The 23,857-nt window shown below is 42.6% G+C and overlaps 1 long non-coding RNA gene across 1 annotated transcript; it reads right to left on the reverse strand.

The window, feature by feature from the left end:
* Window positions 1–866: 866 nt before the first annotated feature.
* LOC120370833 lies at window positions 867–23,467 on the reverse strand. The gene is made up of 4 exons (XR_005583980.1): window positions 23,432–23,467; window positions 4,221–4,285; window positions 3,504–3,657; window positions 867–2,231 (listed from the first exon to the last, which is right to left on the reverse strand). It is a non-coding gene; the product is annotated as an uncharacterized LOC120370833 (long non-coding RNA).
* Between the last annotated feature and the right edge of the window lie 390 nt (window positions 23,468–23,857).

The following is a 23,857-nucleotide window of genomic DNA, read 5'->3' on the forward strand; positions in this document are numbered from 1 at the left end:
ACATCCTCCAGTTGCATTCATTTGGCTAACAATGTAAGCAGGCCAAGGCTTGTGACATATCAGGTGTCAGTGATGCCTATCCTATGTATTTAATGTGTTTTCCTATTACTGCCTGAACTGCCTATCTATCAAAAGGCATCCTAATATCTGTTGCCTGAAATTGCTTTGATAAATATGGATTGACTAAGTGCATAGACTTCACATAAGTAACTCAAGCTGAAGTTTAGTTTTGAATATAGCTTAGATCTGCCAAAACTATGGGTCTTTAGTGGCTAAATCCAAGCAAAGCTAGGTGAGTGAAGAGGAACACTTTTGTAGCAGAGCCTGGGGCACCTCTCAGGGTATGTCTACATGGCATTGTAAACCCAGGCTTGGACTCAGGTTTCAGCCCAAACCCACCTACTGTCCACACACACAGCTGCCTGGCCTTGGATCAGCAAGAACTCAGGACTTAGGACCCACCTGTGGGGCAGGTATGAGCCCTAATCCTTCTGAGACTTGGGTCCAAGCCCTATCATTTTGCAGTGTGGAAGCAGCACAAGCTGCAGACCCAAGTCAGAAGATCTGTGTGGTGCTATATGGAGGCACTAGCATGTTTTGTGAGACATTGATCTGGTAACTGTAAACCTGACACTCAAGCACAGGCTTGGGAACACCAAGTCCACAAACACAGCTTCTACAAACCTAGGGTTTCAACAGAGTGTAGACAAACCCATAGAGTGAGTCTATGCAGCATTTTGGAGTGAGCCTTCCAGCCCGAGTCAACAGACTTGGGCTAGCGAGGCTCATGCGAGTGGTCTAAAAACAGCTGTTTTAGACAGCACTTCGAAGATGCAGCTTGCTCTCTGAAGCCAAGTCCCCTCCCTAAGTTTCTGAAGGCCAACATACCTTCAGAATCCTCTTCACAGCATTACAGTTACACATATTACACAAGTTCTAGTGTATGAAATGACTACTAAAGGTGGTCACCTAGTGACTCAACCCTTCTGCTCTTTCTCAGCTAAAAGAGTTCTATTTTTAGCTCAGTGGAGGTGAGCTGTGTTTTCAATTCCAGGTTCTGTCCCCACTGATAGCCCGTGTGTGTGTGTGTGTGTACAGGGCAATGGATTATTACATGACATGTGATTAATAAGTACTTCAGTTTGGAATTAAAAGGTTGCAAGTGTTATAGAGGGAGTGTTTTCTAAAGAGAAGAACACAAGACTAGGAATGAAGATTTTATTTTGGCTTCTGCTATCAATTTCCTTTGTAACCTTGAGCAGGTTACTTAAGGTAAAATCCTAATCAATGATGTAAAAAGGGGTGCAGTAGCCCCATATGTTGCATAAAATGTTGGTTTACTAAATCTAAGAATAATCCACCCAGTGAGCAAGGAGTGTGCGCATATTTTGGGCTGGGACGGGGTGGGGAAATGCATGAGCTTGAAAGGGTTCTATACATTCTCAAAAGGCAGGAGCCACAGGACTGTTCATGGAAAGCACTTCCTGCCCTCCTGAGCAGCCCTAAGTGAATCCTGATTCTAGGTCTTGCCTCTGTCCCCAACTGTGACAACACTTTTTGGTCTAAACTGGGGCAGTAATGTTGCATTAAGAGGATTATGAGGGTTGTGTAGATGCTCTATGTACCTCTTCCTTCATCACCTGGTGGCCTTGTCCAAGCTCAGTTGTTTTGGAGATGACAGCCAGAAGAACTCTTTAGCCTCGTGGTCTTGTCTGGAGTACCCCTTGGAACATTATGAAGGCATTGCCTGTGTGACGTGGCTCCTTCAATATCACTCCATGGTGCTCAACAAGAAAATAATAGTTGAGCAACCACTTTATGTATTATGCAACTGTAAGCCACTTGTTTCTGGGTGATACAGGTCCCTCTCTATACCCATCAATAGAGGGGATGAGTTGTTACAGCCCCCACTAAGGAGCCTTGGCTCTTTTAATTCAAGGTGTAGCAGCTTATGTTTTTAGTGCTATAGGTCCCTGGTTTGTCACACAACCAGCTCAAATGGGAATTTCACCATTCAGGTGTATGATGAAAGTCATTTCTAGAATGCTTTGAGAGCTTCACATGAAAGGCATTATATAAGTGCACAGTATTATATATATTTTGAGTGTTCAGTACTGCTACAGTGCACTCTGATTTTCTAGCACTGGTAAGGAAGATGGTGTCGAGACAGTCTTCATGCTGCTTTCATTTCTCAGATGGTTTATTTCACAGCTTTGTGAAACTTTGAGTGTCTCGAAGAAAAGAAAATAATAATCATTCACCACCAGTATTTGGATCAATATTTTACATTTTTCAGACACAGACCAGCAATTTGACAATCCAATATATTTTCCATTTCCACAAAAAGTATAGCATCCCATTTGAAAATAGCTTTTTCTGAGGATAGGATATTTTCTCCTGCAGCCTTCTCACTCTACTGTATTTTAATGGTGGAGGAAGACTTCCACTATAAAATGTTCAAATCCCTTTTAATGCGAATAAAGAGGCAGTTATGGCTGAAATGATCAAAATACCTCCTTTTCTGTGAATGTTGTTTTACTGCTGGAGACAGAGTGTATTTTTACTCACTTTTACTCACTTAAGAACCCCATTTAGTACCTCATTTGCCTGAAAATTAATCTTAACAGCTTCCTGATAATTCAGTTCTTCAGTTTTCTCTGAGCACTAAGTTAATTGAAGTAATGATAATGAAGCAAATGGTTGAATTGGATAAGGGATCAGCAAGATACCAAAATTCTCTATATATATTTCTGCATAAAATGCTAGTGCATTCATGGGGATTTATCTGCAATAGGAACAAACTGTTGATGGTCTTAAAATGATTCTCAAGTCACATTAAATAATCAAGTCTGTAAACAATATTTCTCAGTCAGGTTGCTGCTGTTCTCCCCAGCCACTATATTGCTTGTACACATTCCACCTGTTTACTGTTTCTGAGCCTCTAAGTTAAACAAGAAAACATTATTATAGATCACCTAGTTGATAACCTTGAGTATAAAACTGAACCTCTTCTCACTGGACAAAAAGAATATACTGTACTATTGACAGTAAACCTTCAGCATAATCTACTTTGCAGTCTACTCAAATGCAAATATTTAATTCTAACAACTAGAAAATATTGAGCCACATCCTCAGCTGTTGTAAATGATCATGGCTCTGTTGATTTAAGTGAAGATATGCCCATTCACAGTAGCTGAGGATTTGGCTATATATTGAGATCTATATGACATTGGGTAGATTTTTCCTCCCCGCATGCTATCTGTACATTTGAAAATTAAGCTCCTGATCATGTCTCTGATCTGTAGACAGTTCATATCCTTCCTATGTAGAAAGAGATGGGTGGAACACACAGCTAATGTGGCAGCATATCTTCCCCCACCTCTGCCCTTTCCCTACCAAGGGATTTCTGTGGAAATGGATCTGCAAGTAGGGCCAAGAAGATGCATATTTTTTCCTTCCCAATGTCCAGCAGATTTCCCCATGGAAAATTAATACAGCCTCACCCTATATTCATTTTCCTCTGCTTCTCCTTACATGGTGGAGATCAGATGGGTCCACTGGATGGCCAGGACTCATGGGGGTAGGGGTAAAGAGATGGTGCTGTCTCCTGCTGCTCCACAGGATCTGCAGGTTTTATGGGCTGATCTGTGGTCTGTTCTGCAGGGAGCAAAATGGAGCATTGAGTATAAATCCCATGAGGAAAATGGAGGATGACAATTAGACCACAAGGGACAGATCTGGAATTGATGAAAAGACACCATATCAGGTCACAATCCTGCAAATGGCTCCCCACACGTGTCTGCTGCATGCAGGCAATGACAGGATCAGTAACTAAGTTACTAAAATACTGCTAGTAAGATATTTGCATGTACAATGTGGTGTGTGCCCATTATGCCTGGGTGCCTAATGTGGTATGTAAGACAAAATATTACCAACTATGTAGACTATCATGAGACGTTTGTAATCAAAGATAGTAACTATGAAGAGGAAATAGGTTTTTAAAACAAAAATCGAATTTAATTAATGTCTTTAAATAAGTCCAGTCTATTATACCATGACACTACGATAGGCCCGATCCTGCTTACCAAAGTCAATAGTACTACACTATGACAATGGGCTCAATCCTGCTCCCATTGAAGATCCTTGTAGTTTTGCCATTGATTTTGATGGGTCAGATTCTGCAATTTGCGTCAGATTCTCTCAATTTGAGAAATACTTACTCAGACCTTCCACGGCACTCCTCACTTCTTTAAGTACTACTTGTTAGGAATGAAGGATGCAGTATCTAGTGGAGAGGAGAAGGATAACAGTACTAAAATCACATGGCTACATAGTTTACAGCAGATGGAATATGTACATAACTTGACGGATAGAAAATATTTGTGAGGTTTTCTTCTTTTTAATAAATAAATACATTCATCTATCCTGATCTGCCACTCAGTCTAGTTATTTTTCAGCACAAGTTTTATGTAACATGTTTCCATTTGGGTTTAGTCATTCATTGGTGAACAGCCAAGATGGTAACCTCTTGCTAGTCAGCCAACCCATCTCCCACCCCCATATCACATTTGTGTTCTTCAGGCGGAATTAATTTTAGGAGGAATTAATTTTTTTAAAAGAATTCTAAATCAATGTGGAACATATTGCAAATCAGATATAATCAGCACTTATACATATATGTAGCTTTTTTAGATGTGCTGAATGTGTGCAAAAATTAAGCACTCTAAATAAGAAATGAACTATTAACAAACTGATCCAATATTAGTTAAAAAGCTCAGTCCTATGTTTTTGGATACCCAACTTTGCTTTAAAGGGGTTTAATTTTCAGTGGGCAGGTGCTCATCATTAATATGTCCCATATTTGGGCAACCCAGAGATTGAGGTACATGCAATCACCTTTTGAAAATGTAGGTGTTGATAAAATCCCAATACCCTCCTTTGACAGACAGCTACACACACAGAGTCTCTGTGTCTCTGTCTCCAAAATACTTCCTCAGAGAAAAGCCTGTACAATTAAATAGGGCTTGCAGCACGCCTTGAAAGTCACCTAACTGTGGCGCTACCACATCAACATGAGAAGCAAGCTCCACATTTACAGGCTTTTCCCTGAAAATGCTCTCTCATCAGTGCCAAAATGTGCAAATCTCTGGAGGGGTTCTCCAGTGCCTCAGCTGATCTTGACTGTCAGGTTAGAGCACAAGGAGAGAGGGTGTTATGGATAAATCCATAAAACATCAGATTTATTGTAATTGCATGAAAACCACGTAACAAGTTGTGTGAATTCCCAGATAACTCATTTAAGAGCTTTGTAGAGAAGTGTGTGTAATCCAGCGCATACTGTAATGATAATGGTTTTCTAGGAACATTTTAATGAAAAATCATAGAGAATCAATCAAGCCTTTTTCTGATTAAGAAGCACATAGTCCTTGTTTTACCAGTAATATGACATTTAATTGTCCCTCAGTGTAAAGAGAAAATACACATTCTCACTATTCTTTTAGAATAATTTGGCAGTTTGTTGTTGTTGTTTGTTATTTTCTATAACCCGCTGTTCTATAATTAGAAGATTAGCCATTTGCACTTTTGAATTATTTTCTGATATTGTATTTATAGTTTTTGTTTTTTTCATTATAGTAATGTAGAATGAAAAGCATTTAAAGTCAAAAGGGAACCTTGTAATCTTCTAAATTAACCTCCTGCCTAACACAGGCCACTGGATTTCCCTGTATTAGTTTCCTGCTACAGATTCAGTAGCTGTGCTTGAACTAGAGCATAGCTTTTAGACAATTATTTGATCTCGATTAAAAATTTTCCAATGATGGAGAATCCACCACAACTCTTGTTAAGTAGTTCCAGTGATTGGTTACCCTCACTGTTAAAAATGTCCTCCTTATTTTTAGACTGAATTTGTCTAGCGTCAGCTTTCAGCCATTAGTTCTTGTTTCTTCGTTAGCTAAAGATTCTCTTAATATTATCATTAAATATCTGTTCTCCATGTAGGTATTGTGTATATAGAGAGTATAGTGTATCAAGTCACCCCTTAATCTTTTCTTTGATATATAGATTGAACTCCTGTGACATTTTGGGAATCACCTAGACTGGTAAGAGGTTCTGTCACTGCCTGCCCTGTAACCTTGAAGAGCTTTATGATATGCAGTTGTGGTTCAGTTCCCTGACACCAGTACCTTGCTTGCAAACACAAGGTCCCACTCTGGGTCTCACCAGCTAGTTATCCCTTGTAAGGTGACACCAACAGCCCTTACAATGCAGAGTCTCTTCAAATCCACCCTCCTCTAGTTCTTCAGTACCAGTCACTCAGACTGTTCCTCTCTGGTTAGTCACCCCCGAAGGCATGAAACTAACCCTGCTGATACCAACTGACTTTGGTGTGCACACTCCGCTCATCAGAGACCTGGCTGGGTAAAAAATAAACACAGACAGCCTCCTGCCACAAGACTCTCCCTCAAAGTCTGGATAAAACCCCTCAGTCCTAAGTCTCTTTATATCAGGCTTTTTCCCTTCTCTCTCCCCGTCCCCACTCCCTTTTGTCAGCAGGTGGTGATTTATGTTTATTCAGGATAGGGAGATTTCCTCTTGACTTGATAGCTGGAATGTCTCAATGTCTTTCCATTAACTCTTATTGTCCATCATTTTTTTTTTCCTGGGCTGGACAATGGATCTTTACTTAAGTCTGGTTTTAACTCCTGGCTTTTAAGGATTCTTTTTTTTTTTTTTTTTTACTGCTCACTGCATGTCTGTGAGGTGTAGTTGGAATTGTAGTACAGATTATGATTAGTTTTCTATATGTACAAATACATAAATTCATAATCCTAGTCTGTATACATATCTCATTATGACCATCAAGTTCAGAATATTATAAGCTTTCATAAAAGACCTTACTTAATATACTTTTCTAGCGCAATCATTACAGTATGCAATTAGTTGGTTAACTGCTCATTTTGAGGGGTTAAACCTTCTGTTCTCTCCAGAGTGTGTCTGGATCCTGATTGTCATAGCTCCTTAACAAGGCTTTCACTATACGGCAAGTTTTCTAATCCTTTAATCATTCTGATAGCTCATCCCTGAACTCTCTCCAATTGTTTTCAAAACCCTTCCTGAAATGAGGACACCAGAACTCGGCACAGTATCTCAGTACCACCAATGCCATATAAGAGGAATATAACCTCCCTACTTCTACTCAGTATTCCCCTGTTTATATATTGTGATAGACCCAGGCCAGTTGGGTACAACAGAGTAGCAGAAGGCAGATATATCGGCCACTGGATTAGCAGTTTTCTGTTCCCTGACTGACCAGAGCAGGGGCTGCTCCAGACTAATGAGAACACCTGACTCCAATTAAAGACTCAGGTGAGTCCATTAAGGTAATGTGACCACCTGACTCTAATTAAGGCCCTTTTGATACTATAAAAGAGCTCACTCCAGTCAGGCTGAGAAGAGAAGGGGAGCCAGAGGAGAGGAAGTGCATCTGAAGGGCTGGTTAATGAAGACACCCTCAAGCCATCGGTAAGGGAGACCTAAGATAAGGGTGAAGAAGGGAGAAGCAGCAGAGCTGTGGGCAAGTGGCCCAGGGAAATGCAGCAACTCTGGCAGTGAAAGGTTGGCTGCCAACGGCTGCTACCATTAGGGTCCCTGGGCCGGAACCCAGAGTAGAGGGCGGGCCCGGGTTCCCCCCAACCCACCACTACAGAAACATCTCCTGGGAGGGGAAGTCAGGCCCCTGTCAGGACAGGAGGCTAAACTGTTCTGAAATAAGCCCTAGGGACAACAGAGACTGTGGGAGTTTTCTCACCAACCTCTTTGCTGGCTTATGATGAAAAGGGCTCAGTAGACTGTAACCCTGGCCCTAGAGAGAGAAGGGCTACGTGGAGGGTCGCAGTGAGCCACTGAGGCTAGCATAAACTGCCTAGAAGCGCGATACCCACAGGGATAAGGTTGGAGCTCTGCCACAATATATATAAGGATCTCATTAGCCCTTTTGGCCACACCATTGCAATGGTGCTCGTGTTCAGCTGATTATCCACCATGAAACCCAAGTCTTTAATCTGAGGTATTAGTTCCCAGGATAGAGCCCCCTCTCCATCCTGTAAGTTTGGCTTGCATTCTTTGTTCCTAGATATATGACCTTAAATTTGGCTGTGTTGAAATGCATATTGTTTGCCTGTGCTCAACTTACCAAGCAATTCAGATCACTCTATCACTGACCAGTCCTCCTCATTATTCATTTATTCTCTTTTTTTACCCCAAGTTCTTGATAAAAAATGGTAAATACTATGGGACCAAGAACAGACCCTGTGGGATCACACTAGAAACAGTCACTCAGTCATTGCCCATCTATAATTAAATTTTGAGACCTTTCACTTAACCAGTTTTTAATCCATTTAATGTGTGCCATATTGATTTTATATCATTAAAGTTTATTAATCAAGATATTGTGCAGTACCAAGTCAAATGCCTTGCAGAAATCTAAGGAAATGATATCAATGCTATTATCTTTATCAACCAAATTTGTAATCTCATCAAAAAGGCAATTGATTAGCTTGCTGAGACTTATTTTTTATAAATTTGTGTTGACTGGTATTAATGATACTACCCTCTTTAATTCTTTATTGAATCCTGTATCAGCCATTCAGTTTTTTTTTCTTGGGATCAATGTCAGGCTGACAGTCCTCTGGAACTTCCCTGGTGTTCAGAGTCTTACTGATTATCAACATTTAATGATTCAGAGATGATATTGGCCAGCTCTTTTAAAGCTCTTGGATGCAAATTATATGTCTAACTTGAATAGCTGTTATTTAACATTATCCTTAGTTACTGTTGGAGTGAAAAGTATTTTTTCATCATCACCATCATATCATAAATATGAATACATGATCTCCCCCACCCCCAAATACAGAAGAGAAATGTTTATCATACCATGCATATTTTATCCCATCAAGTGCTAATACTTAGCATTATAATGTGGAATATATGACAATTGAATGCATAGCAAGTGAAAGTAGCAGAGCTGCTTGAGTTGTAGCCAAGTTAGTATAAATGAGAAGGAGCTTCTGAGAGGGTGGACTGTTTGAAGGCCCCAGCTTTGGAATGATCTTCTCCACTTTGCTTCAAGTATAGCCTGAAACCGGTGACCTTCAGGGCATGTTGCAAAGCTCATGTTTTTTTTCCCCAGGAATTTGAAAATGGGGCAGGGAAGGATGTGTAAGCATGGAGGATTGTTGAGACATAATTAAGTTTTTAAGTTTCCTGGCTTATTGCATAGCCATTTCATTCAATCTCCCATTGACTTTAACGGGAGTTAGAAAAGGCTACAGGATTGGTCCTGGTGTATGTCTGAGTCTGAATATGTATCATAGTAAAATCACCTACATAGCACTATACAAATATCAGGTGTGACATTTTCCCTACCAGAAATGGTGTATAATCTAGCGGTCAGATCCTTCCCTTTGCTTCATTGAGGAGAGGAGCGAGAAGAGTTGGAATGTGGCAAAGGGATTCATAGACTTGAGGACTGGAAGGGACCTCGAGAGGTCATCGAGTCCAGTCCCCTGGACCATCCCTGATAGACATTTATCTAACCTACTCTTAAATATCTCCAGAGATGGAGATTCCACAACCTCCCTAGGCAATTTATTCCAGTGTTTAACTACCCTGACAGTTAGGAACTTTTTCCTAATGTCCAATGTTGTACCAATATAATAAAAACCAGCAGGATCTTATTAAGAGGGATAAGGCAAAGATGCCACATTTATTGTAAATACCATAACAAAACAAAAAACAATGTTTTTCTACTTGTTTCTATTACTACATATTCCTTATACATACACATACACACACACACACACACACACACACACACACACATTCATTCACACAATCATTCATTCAGGTTCTGTATAGATGTTATAGTTACCAGCCTAGATGTTGCTCATGCCAAGTTACTGGCCAGGTCATCTTGGTCATGAGGATGGAGCCGAGTCTGTGTCAGATGTATCTGATGCTCCTGGAGGCTGGCAGCAGAACCATAGACTCAAAGTCCTCAGTCTTTAGAGTCCAGTTTTATAGGAATTTATTCCTATGTCAGTTCATGAGAGTTGCTTCATTTTGCTGTTGCTAAATCAATCATCAGGTGGCTGGCTCCATGTTGTCAGATGCTTTGTTTTTCCTTCCTTTGAGGTGTGGTGGGTGGATTCCAGTTTGCCCTCCGGGAGTCATCTGGTTGATCCCACTTGACACCTTCTTCAGCTGACACTGAATTCTTCAGGCTGGTGACTCCCTAACCATTCATTCACATACATTCTCTATCTTAATCACATCTATTTCACTGTCCCTTTACTTTTTGGGGTGTTACCAATTTATGTGAGACTCCCTGTCTTTTAACAAGCAAAGATAAAGTGAGATGAAAACTTACAGAGGGTGGGGGTCTCTGTCTATACACTATAACAGCTACTGTTTTGGCTTACTTAAGAGTTAATTAATGTTTAGCAAGTTTTATACAAAGTATTTCTTTGAGCTTAACAAGTTTTATACCAAGTATCTCTTTGAGCAGGCTTTACACAGACACAGCTGGTGGCTTGCAGGTTAGAGGCTAAATGTTGGGAATCACAAATTTACTTCTAACATAAACCTTAAGTTATAAAGTATCAATTAACAATAAATCAATAAATCATTTCTCATATAAACCATGTTTAATATAAACCTTCTTTAAAATCCCTACACCAGCCTAAATCTCCCTTGCTGCACTTTAAGCCCATTGCTTCTTGTTCTATCATTAGAGGCTAAGGTGAACAAGTTTTCTCCCTCCTCCTGATGACACCCTTTTAGATACCTGAAAACTGCTATCATGTCCCCTCTCAGTCTTCTCTTTTCCAAACTAAACAAACCCAATTCTTTCAGCCTTCCTTCATCATGTTCTCAAGACCTTTAATTATTCTTGTTGCTCTTCTCTGGGCCCTCTCCAATTTCTCCACATCTTTCTTGAAATGCAGTGCCCAGAACTGGACACAATACTCCAGTTGAGGCCTAACCAGCGCAGAGTAGAGCGGAAGAATGACTTCTCGTGTCTTGCTCACAACACATCTGTTAATGCATCCCAGAATCACGTTTGCTTTTTTTGCAACAGCATCACACTGTTGACTCATATTTAGCTTGTGGTCCACTATAACCCCTAGATCCCTTTCTGCCGTACTCCTTCCTAAACAGTCTCTTCTCATTCTGTATGTGTGAAACTGATTGTTCCTTCCTAAGTGAAGCACTTTGCATTTATCTTTATTAAACTTCATCTGGTTTACCTCAGACCATTTCTCCAATTTGTCCAGATCATTTTGAATTATGACCCTGTCCTCCAAAGCAGTTGCAGTCCCTCCCAGTTTGGTATCATCTGCAAACTTAATAAGCGTACTTTCTATGCCAATATCTAAGTGGTTGATGAAGATATTGAACAGAGCCGGTCTGAAAACAGACCCCTGCGGAACCCCACTTGTTATACCTTTCCAGCAGGATTGGGAACCATTAATAACTACTCTCTGAGTATGGTTATCCAGCCAGTTATGCACCCACCTTATAGTAGCCCCATCTAAATTGTATTTGCCTAGTTTATCGATAAGAATATCATGCAAGATCGTATCAAATGGCTTACTAAAGTCTAGGTATACCACATCCATCGCTTCTCCTTTATCCACAAGACTTGTTATCCTATCAAAGAAAGCTATCAGATTGGTTTGACATGATTTGTTCTTTACAAATCCATGCTGGCTATTCCCTATCACCTTACCACCTTCCAAGTGTCTGCAGATGATTTCCTTAATTACTTGCTCCATTATCTTCCCTGGCACAGAAGTTAAACTAACTGGTCTGTAGTTTCCTGGGTTGTTTTTATTTCCCTTTTTATAGATGGGCACTATATTTGCCCTTTTCCAGTCTTCTGGAATCTCTCCCATCTCCCATGATTTTCCAAAGATAATAGCTAGAGGCTCAGATACCTCCTCTATTAGTTCCTTGAGTATTCTAGGGTGCATTTCATCAGGCCCTGGTGACTTGCAGGCATCTAACTTTTCTAAGTGATTTTTAACTTGTTCTTTTTTTATTTTATCTTCTAAACCTATCCCCTTCCCATAAACATTCACTATGTTAGGCATTCCTTCAGACTTCTCAGTGAAGACTGAAACGAAGTCATTAAGCATCTCTGCCATTTCCAAGTTTCCTGTTACTGTTTCTCCCTCCTCACGGAGCAGTGGGCCTACCCTGTCCTTGGTCTTCCTCTTGCTTCTAATGTATTGATAAAAAGTCTTCTTGTTTCCCTTTATTCCCATAGCTAGTTTGAGCTCATCTTGCCCCTGCATTCCTGTGTTGTTTGCCTAAATTCATCCTTTGTAATCTGACCCTAGTTTCCATTTTTTATGAGACTCCTTTTTATTTTTTAGATCATGCAAGATCTCGTGGTTAAGCCAAGGTGGTCTTTTGCTACATTTTCTATCTTTCCTACCCAGCGGAATAGCTTGCTTTTGGGCCCTTAATAGTGTCCCTTTGAAAAACTGCCAACTCTCCTCAGTTGTTTTTCCCCTCAGTCTTGATTCCCATGGGACCTTACCTATCAGCTCTCTGAGCTTACCAAAATCCACCTTCCTGAAATCCATGGTCTCTATTTTGCTGTACTCCCTTCTACCCTTCCTTAGAATTGTGAACGCTATGATTTCGTGATCACTTTCACCCAAGCTGCCTTCGACTTTCAAATTCTCAATGAGTTCCTCCCTATTTGTTAAAATCAAGTCTAGAACAGCTTCCCCCCAGTAGCTTTTTCAACATTCTGAAATAAAAAGTTGTCTGCAATTCAGTCCAAGAACTTATTGGATAGTCTGTGCCCCACAGTGTTATTTTCCCAACATATATCTGGATAGTTGAAGTCCCCCATCACCACCAAATCTTGGGCTTTGGATGATTGTTAGTTGTTTAAACAGTTGCTCTCTGCTGGAGCTCATTTGCATCAAGCCTCTGGTTTCTGTGGGGTTGGATAGGGGAGCGGCCACACTCTGTGGCATGAACCTCTACTGACCCCAAAGATTTGTAACTCGAAATACACTCACAAATAATAATGCTGCAGACAGTATTAACTTCCACCAAGTGCTACTGTGTAGCTGTAGGGGGAGACCATCAATTTCTTTGTGGAAAGCACTGTGCTGAGAAAGGGAAGAGATGCCAGCAGGGCTCTTAGTAGCGAGGCTAGAACTGGTTGAAAAATTGAAACTTTTTGGCAAAAATAAATAAATCACAATAAATGTTTCCTGGTTTTCACTGGAACATTTCAAAATGTGAAATGTTCTGACCAGCTCTAGTGGAGGCACAAGATTTCTATAGGTATCCAGAGTACTGCATAGACTGAAGGACATTTGCTGCACTAAGATGTATCCCACCTGTTCTGTGAGAGGGACAAACCCTGATGTCCCAGCTGAACAATGAGCAAGAAGCTCTATGAATTCCAACTCCCTTAGGTTTCTTCCCCTGTGTGAAAACCACCAATATAGAGGAGAATATTGCCCTATGCTATACAGCATGTATATGTGAATCGACAATCCTGGCTAGGAAGACTGAATGAACCTTAGACCTCTGGATTTAAAAGCACACAAGCCTCTTCTATTTGAGGTTAAAGTACCAAAAGCAATGGCAGACTCCCAAACCTCTGTGACCCATCTACTAGATGAGGAACAAAGGCATACTAGGTCAGTGTGTGACACATTTTATATATTTGTGTGTGTGTGTATACACACTGTGTGCATATATGTATATAACCACATATACAAGCATATGTTTATGTATAGATCAAACTAGAGAGGATTCTGAGCTGCAAAAATCACATCTGTGCTTAATTTATCCCTTCAAGCTAATAGTTCATGGCCAACCTGTAATATACATTAAATAATGTTAGTTTCATTTTTCTATTACATATTCCCCAACTGTCTCTGATCTAATGCCTAAAAACATAGTGGTGGCACTGACTTATCTCATAGATGTTGTTGAACAGGACATTTTGCTGTTTCAGACTTCCTTTATTAAAAAATAAATGAAAAAAAAATTCAGTGATACTTCTGTTAACTTTTTTAGCCTTCAAAAAAAAAATCTTCCTAAACCACTAGAAAATATTATGCATGTTTCTGTAAAATATAAAGCACTTTTTGAAGCTTTACTTGATAGCTCGTATCTCACTTTTTTTGGTATAAGCCTACTTATTTTTCAGAGAGCTTGCAAATTATTGAATACAGTCATAAAATGCCAAAAGTACAATTAATTTCCAAGATGTTTAAGCCAGATAATTCCAAGGCAAATTATTATTTGATTTGGAAATTGTGAGCCTCAAAAGGTGCAGGATATTCAGCTCAGTTGATGTCTGAGGGAAGCGACACATAGTCTACAACACCCTTATAAATAAAACATCCATACATGCGGACACTTGAGAAACAACAAACCTGACAAAATGTAATTTGTTCCTGAACCACTACCTTTCATGCTGTAAATCTTAATTTGCATGATGCCCTAATGAGCCATCACAAAACCTTGAAAGAAACTGAAATTAATGAAAAGCCTGTTTAGAAAGTTGGGTATTCAGTGTAATTTCTACTAACATTTTATCTTTTAACAGCATCTGGAAAGAAAATAGCTCAACCTCTTGACAACTTTTTTTTTGCATCATATCAACTAATATTTTTCTTTACTGTCTTCATCTATTTTCCTAAAAGACACCAGCTAACCTCTTTAACTATGATATTTTGATATCTTATATTAAAGTCTTATTTAAACATGTCGAGGTAGTAAACTAATATCTGCTGGAAGTAATCATCCATGCATAATAAATAGAATCCACTTCTCAGTGCTATTCATTCAATTATTTGCATGTCAAGCTGCCCATCGCTACCATTCACCAAGAAGTGTGTTTAACAAGTTCAGCAAATAGGAAAAAGAGAGATGGTTGCAAAATATTGTTAAAATCTCAAAACAGTAGTTTAAGATAGCTGATCCCTATATGAACTGTAGACTACAGTTTTGTCATTTAATTTATGAGCTTATGATAGATGCATTAATAATGTACTATGGAAATCCAGAGGAGTGCTGGAGAATGGTAGAAGGACTTGAAATAGGGTATTGGTTACAATAAAATGTAAAAATTTGAAACCCAAGAAGGGTCTGGAAAAGCCCTGAATGCAAGGGAAACTAGTGCATTTATAGTCCATGGCCCTCCGAGGGAAGGACCGAATGCCAAGAGGCCAGTCCAGTGACCGCCTCATCCCTTGTGTACTGGAGGGCACAGTTCTGTGGTTACCTCTGCATTAGGTCCTGAGAGAGAAGTTTTGGAAATGAATGAGTGAGCAAAAGATGGATAAGGACAGCCTAATAGATCTGTGTTTGAAGATCCACTGGACTTACTATGTATATAGGCTTTTCATTGCAGACTATGGGGGCTATTGTGGTATTCAGTCACAATTATGGAAAAGATGCTATGCATCCTGTCTCTGTGGTGGATATTCTGACCATTCAGTTTCCTACATAGTTTTTCTGCACCTATCCTGTTTTTTTGGAGGCCATGCACACGGACCAGCTTTTGGTGTAGTGAATGGTTCCCATGATCTGTACAGCAGGCCTTATGCTCAATTTGATATTATTTATTTCTCTGTTTAAATATAATGTCTTTTGCTGTGTGGTTGAAGCCAGATCGGTCCCAGGATATTAGAGCGACAAGGTAGGTGAGGCAATATCTTTTATTAGACCAGCTTCTGTAGGTGAAAGAGAAACTTTTGAGAAGCACGTAGCTCTTCTTCAGGTTTGGGAAAGATGCTCAGTATCACAGCTAAATAAAAGGTGGAACAGATTGTACCTTTCCCAGACCTGGAGAATAGCTCAGCATACCTTAAATGCTTGTCTCTTTCACCAACAAAAGTTGGTCCAATAAAAGATATTACCTTGCCCACCATATCTGTGAATGAAATGAGATTCTTTTGAATGCTGCATCTGATCAGTTTCAAAATTTCAGGGAATGTTGTAGACATTGGATAGAACCCTATTGATTTGGAGAAAAATCAGAAAACCAGAAGAGGAGAAATGGGGAAACATTGAGCCCCTGCCATTTGTATTGTAAAGCCACCATTTTAAGCACCTCTGCAATTGTCTATAAATTAACTGGTGCCATCAGCTACCGTATTTTCCGGCGTATAAGACGACTTTTTATACTAAAAAACAACCCCCAAAAATCGGGGGTCGTCTTATACGCCGGGTATAAACAGCGGGCAGCCCAGAGCCCTCTGATTCCCAGCCGCGGCTGGGATTTAAAAGGCTCTGGGCTCCCCGCCGCAGCGGGCAGCCCAGAGCCCTCTGATTCCCGGCCGCGGCTGGGATTTAAAAGGCTCTGTGCTCCCCACCGCAGCGGGCAGCCCAGAGCCCTCTGACTCCCCGCCGCGGCTGGGATTTAAAGGGCTCTGGGTTCCCCGCAGTTTCAGGCAGCCCAGAGCCCTCTGACTCCCCGCTGCGGCTGGGATTTAAAAGGCTCTGGGCTCCCCCCCTCGGAAGGGGGGGTAGTCTTATACGGCGAGTATAGGCCAAAACCTATGTTTTAACTGTAAAATTAAGGGGTCGTCTTATACGCCCAGTCGCCTTATACGCCGGAAAATACGGTAGTTCTTGAACATCTTGACATAATAATACCTGATCTCATCTCTCCCCATCCTCCAAAGATTCTCTTCTGAGGAAGAGCTCAGTGTAGCTCAAAAGCTTGTCTCTTTCACCAACAGAAGTAGGTCCAATAAAAGATATTACCTCACCCACCTTGTCTCTCTCGCATCCTCCCAGTAGTGTAGAATATATTGACAATCTGAATGACTTATCTCACCAACAGAAAGAAGATAATAATGGTGGGGGATGGAGGAATTATAGAGAAGGGAGGCACACAAAGCCCCTAGTAGGAGTGTGGGGGGAAATCTGGCATGGGAAGGCAGGAGTCACACAGAGCCCCTGGTTTGGAGGGGGGAAATGAAAACCCTAGCACAGGGGAAGGAGGGAATGAGAGTACACACAAGGTCCCTGGCTTGGGGGAATGAGGTACACTGACATGGGGGAAGGGAAATGGGAGCACACAGCCCCTGGCATGGTGGAAGAGGGCAGTGTGGGGGATTGCAGAGAGTCCCTGAAATAGAAGGGGAGAGGAGAGTGGTACTCAGCAAGCTTGTGGGTGAGAACGGAGAGATTCAAGGAACTCCTAGTGTGTGTGCAACTAGTTCAATCTACTGAAGCTGTAAAGTGAACAACCCACTTTTATATACTAAGCAAAGAGAGCTTTCTTCAAGAGTGGGTTATTCTAGCTTCCACTCCAAGTCTACCCTCCCCGTTTCCCCCCCCTCCCCCGAGTATACCTCTGGCTGTGCCTAAATGACATAATCAAGCCTTATGTGGATAACAAACAGACTAAAGGTCAGTGGTGTTGTTTTTGCCACATTTACTAGTGTTGACTAGTAACTTATTCCATGATTAGTCCCCCTGTTTTCAAAGGTGCTACCAGAGGAGGAGGGTCTTTTCTACATTTGAAACACTGCAGCGGCCCCATGGAAGAGCTTCAGTGTGGGCACTACGCATGCCGATGGGAGGTGTTCTCCCCCCCCCGCCCCTGTATAGGTAATCCACCTTTCCGAGAAGCGGTAGCTAGGTCAATGAAAGAATTCTTCTGTCAGTCTAGCACTGTCTAAACTGGTACTTAGGTTGGCTTAACTATGTCACTTGGGGGCGTGGATTTTTCTCACATACCTCCAAGTCACAATATTATTCTGACCTAATTTGCTAGTGTAGACAAGGCCTAAGATACTAGTCACCATGTTTCGGAGTAGCCGAGTAGGGTCTTGGTGGGGAGGTGAAACAGGTTACAAATGGTTTTGAAAAAAAATAGTAATACATTTTTTTCCTTTTTTGTTTGGTTTTCTCATATTTGTGTTTATTTTAGTCTATTAATTAATGCTTGTCTACTGTTGGGTGGCCAATTTGTAGTATTTAGAAAATGCTTGTTTCTTCCCTAATCCCTTTCCTAAATCCAACCCTGGATTTTTTTTTTCTTTTTCTAAACTATTATTTTTCTGTTTAGCTTGCATTTATTATTTATTTCTTGTGGTTTGTTTGTTTATTTATTTTATTTTATTTTACTAACTATGATTGTCATAGGCTGGCTAGCCCTTTAAGATAGTCAAGATGAGCTGTGCTGGTGATGGATTAGCTACTTCCCTCTCCCGCCAGGAGATCCTGATCAGCTGGGGATTAGATGATTTGGGGCAATCAGTAGGCTCAGATGGGAAGAAGCTGGTTCATTTCGGGAAAAGGGGGGGGGAGGATGAGAAGGACCCAGAGACTATGTGAGGAGAGGAGGAGATGTGGGAGGAGAGTCCAATTTGATGTAGAGACTACTGCGAGGCGCGGTGAGTGTGAGTTAGCAAGGTCTAGTAGGGACAAGGAGGTGCTAGTGCAGTAGGACAGTATTGTGTGCAGTTTTTTTGGTTATGTGAGTAATGTGTGCAGTTTTTCCCATGAGGTAGAAAGAGGGATTCATTCTAGAAGAGAAGAATGGAAGAGAAGGAAGAATGAATGAAGGAAGAGAAGGAAAGGGCCACTAGAATGATTGAAGGAGAGGATGAAAGGAGATATGAGGAGATGAAATTAAAGAAGAGATATATAGGAGAAGGATTAAATATAGGAGAAGGATAGATAAATAGGAAGGGAGAGAATAATAAATAGGGCTCAGTAAGTGAACATCAAAACTGAAATTATGTTGGAATTATCAACTGTGATGGATATAAACTGTCAAGAACGAATTAGTCCCAGAAAGGAGGAGAGTACTGGAACCATCAGGGGAGTGCAATACTGGGGAGAGGAAGGGAGGGATTTAAAAGAAGGAGGAAAGGCATATTAGGGGAGGGAGAGTATGGATGGATTTATGGCTTAGAATGATAGGTAGATAACGGGCTTAGTCATAGTATTTTATGAGAGGTTGGGGATGGAGAGTCTTGCCCGCATGCTGGGTTGTATGAGAAGCCCGCATTTTCGGGGTTCAGAGGTGGGCCTGAAATGGGGTGGGGGTCTCTTTTCCTCCAGGGAGATTTTTCCTGGGAAGCTTGCTGGGGGCAGGGGGGGGCATGAGCTTGGTGATCTTTTGGGTGGCATGCATCAGGGTCAGGTCAGACTAGATTCTGGTCAGAGGATCTGGTGATTCAGAATTTGAATTTGAATTCTATTCTATCTCTGTTGCACCTTATGAACTAACAGATGTTTTGCAGCTAGAGTCAGATTATCTGTATGAGCTTGAGGCTGATATGAGCTTTTTGTGAATTTCACTTGGGCAGGTGTCATCACAAGGTGGGAGCATATAGGCAGGCAAGTAGCAGGAAGCAGGCAAGGTTTCCAGAAGCAGGAGGGAGGGGCCAGGTTCCAGCAGCTGGGAGCCTGTGAGGGCAGGAGAGGTGTGAAATTGCAGCTGTTTTATTTGCTCCTGTAATTGGCAGTAATAAAACAGTCTGGTGTAAATTTGCAAAATTTCTCTCTGAGATGTTTTCCTCTAGTTTTCTGTGATGTAATTCTTTTTTTTCCTGGCTGATCTGCTTTTAGATGGCTATAGTATATTCAGGAGGAGTTTTTGTATATGGCCATTTATTTGTTCTGATTTGGGTCATTTTGTTCCTTTCTCTTAGAGACTGTCCAGTTTGGCTGATGTGTTTTCCAGAGAGGCATTAGCATAGCAGAGAGGCAATGGAGGCATTGATGGCATATGACATTGGTGAACAGGTGAGGGTGATGGTGACTGATCTGGTGATGGTGTGTTGTGATGGTGATGTAGTGGCTGTGGTAGATATGTGGGCAGAGTTCTGTTGAGGTGGTGTGCATTGGAGTGGTTGTTGAGCTGGTTGTTGCTTGGGTTGGTTGTGCTGTTGTGGAGTAGGAGCTAGAGCACATATGGGGTATAGAGAGGGTGTTCACATATCCAGACTGTCTTATATGTATCTTATGTAGACTCCACTATATTGTTACCAGCATTATCTCTATGTATATTGTACCAACACCACTGATTTGAAACCATAATGCATTGGTGACCATCCAGAGAACACCATCATAGGTCTCCTTCACAGAACATACATCACACCAACATCCCACACACACTCTGAATACACACCACACTGATGTCAGGCCACCTATCACTGCTGAGCCACAACTGGTTGCTGAGGCTGACAACTACAATCTCACTCTGATTATCCTCTATCTCACACAACTATTTCAAATTTAATGACAATAGATCGCCAGATCTCGCATGGCTTGGCAAGGCACCAATAACAATATGGCAATATTTTTGGCTCCGACCTGGCCCCAGCTCCTGCCTTCTCCCTCCTTCCTCTACATATGACATCTTCTGCTCATCCATACAGACCCATCCATGGGAGACTCTAGAATGATTCCACCATGATTTCAACAGCTCCCTCCACTCACCTACCCTCCCTCATATCCACCCATCTACACGGGACGCCTGGACACCAAACTTGGGAAGTAAGTGCACCACAACACAACACCACAAAACATACAGACAACCATGCCTACCACTACCTTCACCAGCTTGCCTCCCCTTTCCACCCACACACCCCACAAGATCCATTGTCCACAAGAAGCACTGAGGTAACACAAGCACCTGCTAGAACAGTAGACACAGACCAACCAAATCTCAAATCCCACCAAGCATTCTCAAAAACCACAACTACACAAGAAAGGAAAAGGAACAACAGAGAGCCAGAACAGATCAGAAGAGCAGAAGCCAGAAGCACAAACCAAAAGCAAGAAAGAAACCAACAAAACACACACTGGCCCTGGACATCACATACAGTCCCCAGCTCAAACCACATCATCATCAGGGATCCCATCCCCATCATCTGGACAATGACCACACATCACAGGCACTGGGTGGGGGGTCAGTCCCCGCCACCCACCAACCAGCAAACCTGAAGCAGCATATTCAACTGCCAACACAAGCACAACTGCACCTCAACCTCTCTACCTCAGGAACCAAACCAACAAACAAACCCAACCTGCCACACATAATCACACCCACCACCACACCCAAACAGATCAGCAGGACCATACACCATCCACCACACACCATTCACCCACACCATTCACCAATGTAATATATGCCATCATATGCCAGCAATGCCCTGCTGCTGTACATCTGGCCAAACTGGACAGTCTCTAATGAAAGGATAAATGGACACAAACTCACACATTAGAATGGGCACATACAAAAAACCAAGGAGAACACTTCAACCTCCAACCATACATACAAAGATTTTAAGGTGGCCATCCTCCAGCAAAAAAAAAGACCAGACCAGAGAGAGAGAGACTGCTGCTCCTCCATTTTGCAAATTTAATACCACCATCAGTTTTAGGACTAAACAAACTGTGAAATGGTTTGCCAATTACAGAACCAGTTTCTCCCCCCTCCTTTTTTCTCTCAGCTTGCTGGAGGGCCCCATCTCCTCCCCTCCTGATTCTCGTTATCTCTAGCCTCTCCTGCTTGCTGCTGGCTATATTATATACTGCCCCTGGCCCTTGAACCTGCCCACTGCTTGAAGAAGAAAGAAGTCACCACGACCAAGCAAGCTCATGCAAAAATCTGTCTTTAGTCTATAGGTGCCCACAGATTTTGCTGCTTCTACAGAACCAGACTAACACGGCTACCCCTCTGATACTAAAAGACTGAAGAGAACTCAGCTGAGGGAGAGCTGCAGGGCAGTTGACAGGGCAGCTGTCAGAGGGAGGGTACCTTTTGTGGCTCTCTCTGAAGGAAGAGAGCAAATGGAGAGGAGCAAAGCCTGGAAATGGCCAATCCCCAGTCAGAGAGGTGGGGGTAAGGACCTAGCCTGGGAAGAGGCAGCCAAGGGGAAGGAATTCAGGGATGAGGGCCCTAGTGATTAGCAGCTCAGGGGATATGGGTGTCCAGGGAGAAATTCCTTGGAAATAGTGCTCTGTAAAAAGAATGGAGAAGAACAATTCAGAGCCTGGAAGCAGGGCCTGCTCTAGGTTTTTTGCCGTCCCAAGCAAAAAAAATGTTGGTTGCCCCCCATCCAGCTCTGGGATCCCCCCTATACTCCCCTACCGCCCCAGCGCTGGACTTCCCCCTGTTCCCCCCCCCACCCTGCTGCCGCCCCAGCTCTGGGCTCTCCCCTTCTCCCCCACCAGTGCCCCCCACACACACCTCCTGCCGCCCCAGCCCTGGGCTCTTCTCACGCCCCCCCCACCTGCACCCTCCTTCCGCTGCAGCCCTGGGTCACTGGTAACTCGCTCCCAGGGCGGGTCATTCAGCAGGAATTTTGGATGTGCACAAAACACAGACAGGATTGGTTCCCATATGGTTACAGAGCTGCAGTAAAGTGGAACAATTTTCAGCTTGTGTGATTGGAGGATATCTGGATGCATATTATAAGACTGTCCTCCATAAATGAGGGAAAGTTGAGGTGCCTTTATTATTCTTTTGTTCCACTCTTTCTTTCGATGGGGAATTTGCCAATGCAATATCACTGTCTTCCTTTCAAACAACAAACAAAAAAAAGGCAATGGCTGTTGAAAATAGCAATTCCAGTCCTAATAACCACTGGGAAGCATTTCTTGCTCAATTTTATCCTACTTTTTCTACAGCAAGTTACAGTGGATCAGTATATTTGATTTGGGAGAAATGAAGTAACAGCTGCCCAAACTGAGCTTGAGCACTCCTGAATTTTGAGGTGTTCAAATCTGGAAGGCAGGTGCTGGGTGTATATGTGGGGGGGGCTGTGGGCTCCGCGGGGGAGCACGGCAGCATGTATGCAGCAGCGTGTCTGGAGCTGCATGGAGCCAGACACGCTGGTCTGAGTGGCACAGTAAGGGTCTGGGGGTTAGAGAAGGGGTAGGGGATTCCGGGGGGCAGTCAAGGGGCAGGGAGCAGGGGGATTGGATGGGGCGGAGGTTCGGGGGGGCAGTCAGGGGACAGGCAGCGGTTGGATAGGCATGGGAGTCCCAGGGGTTTATCAGGCAACAGGTAGGGGGTGGGGTCCTGGGGGGAAGTTGGGTGGGGTCTCAGGAGGGGGCAGTTGGGGACAAGGAGAAGGAAGGTTTAGATAGGGGTGGGGTCCCAAGGGGCAGGGGTCCCGGGAGGGGGCAATCTGGGGACAAGGACCAGCGGCGCTTAGATAGGGGGTGGGGTCCTGGGGGGCAGTTAGGGGCAGGGATCCTGGGAGGGGGTGATCAGGGGACAGGGAGCGGGGGGGTTGGATGAGTTGGGGTTTCTGTGGGGGGCAGTTGGAGGGAGTGGATGATGGCAGTGTGGGGCTTCCCTCCCCGTGGAGTGTCCTGTTTTTTGAATGTTAAAATATGGTCTCCCTACCATTCACAGCACGCTGCCGCATGAGGTCCCCCTTCTTCCTTTCCAGTTGGTAGTGGCCAAGAGAATGCTGGGAAATGTAGTTCTTTCCCTGCTCCAGGGCTGGCTCTATAGGCAGGGAGCTAACCAAGGAACTACAGCTCCCAGAGCCCCCTGTTGGTTCTCAGCTCCCATGCTGGATCCCTGCAAATGGGCTGCCCCAAGCAGGTGCTTGCTTTGCTGGTGCCTAGAGCCACCCCTGCCTGGAAGGGAGGCTAAAAAACTATAGAAAAATGAGCCCAAGAAGGCTGATAGTCATGTCCTGTTACATCCACTTTAGACTTTGGAGAGTGGAACTGAAGATGAGCCAGGTGGGGTGGAAGAGCTTGTGTTTATTTCTTTTTGATTTGTGAAATGTTATTTGGTTTGGATGTTAGTTATCTTGGAATG

The sequence above is a fragment of the Mauremys reevesii genome, linkage group 8, assembly GCF_016161935.1.
Source record: "Mauremys reevesii isolate NIE-2019 linkage group 8, ASM1616193v1, whole genome shotgun sequence".
Lineage (NCBI taxonomy): Eukaryota > Metazoa > Chordata > Testudines > Geoemydidae > Mauremys > Mauremys reevesii.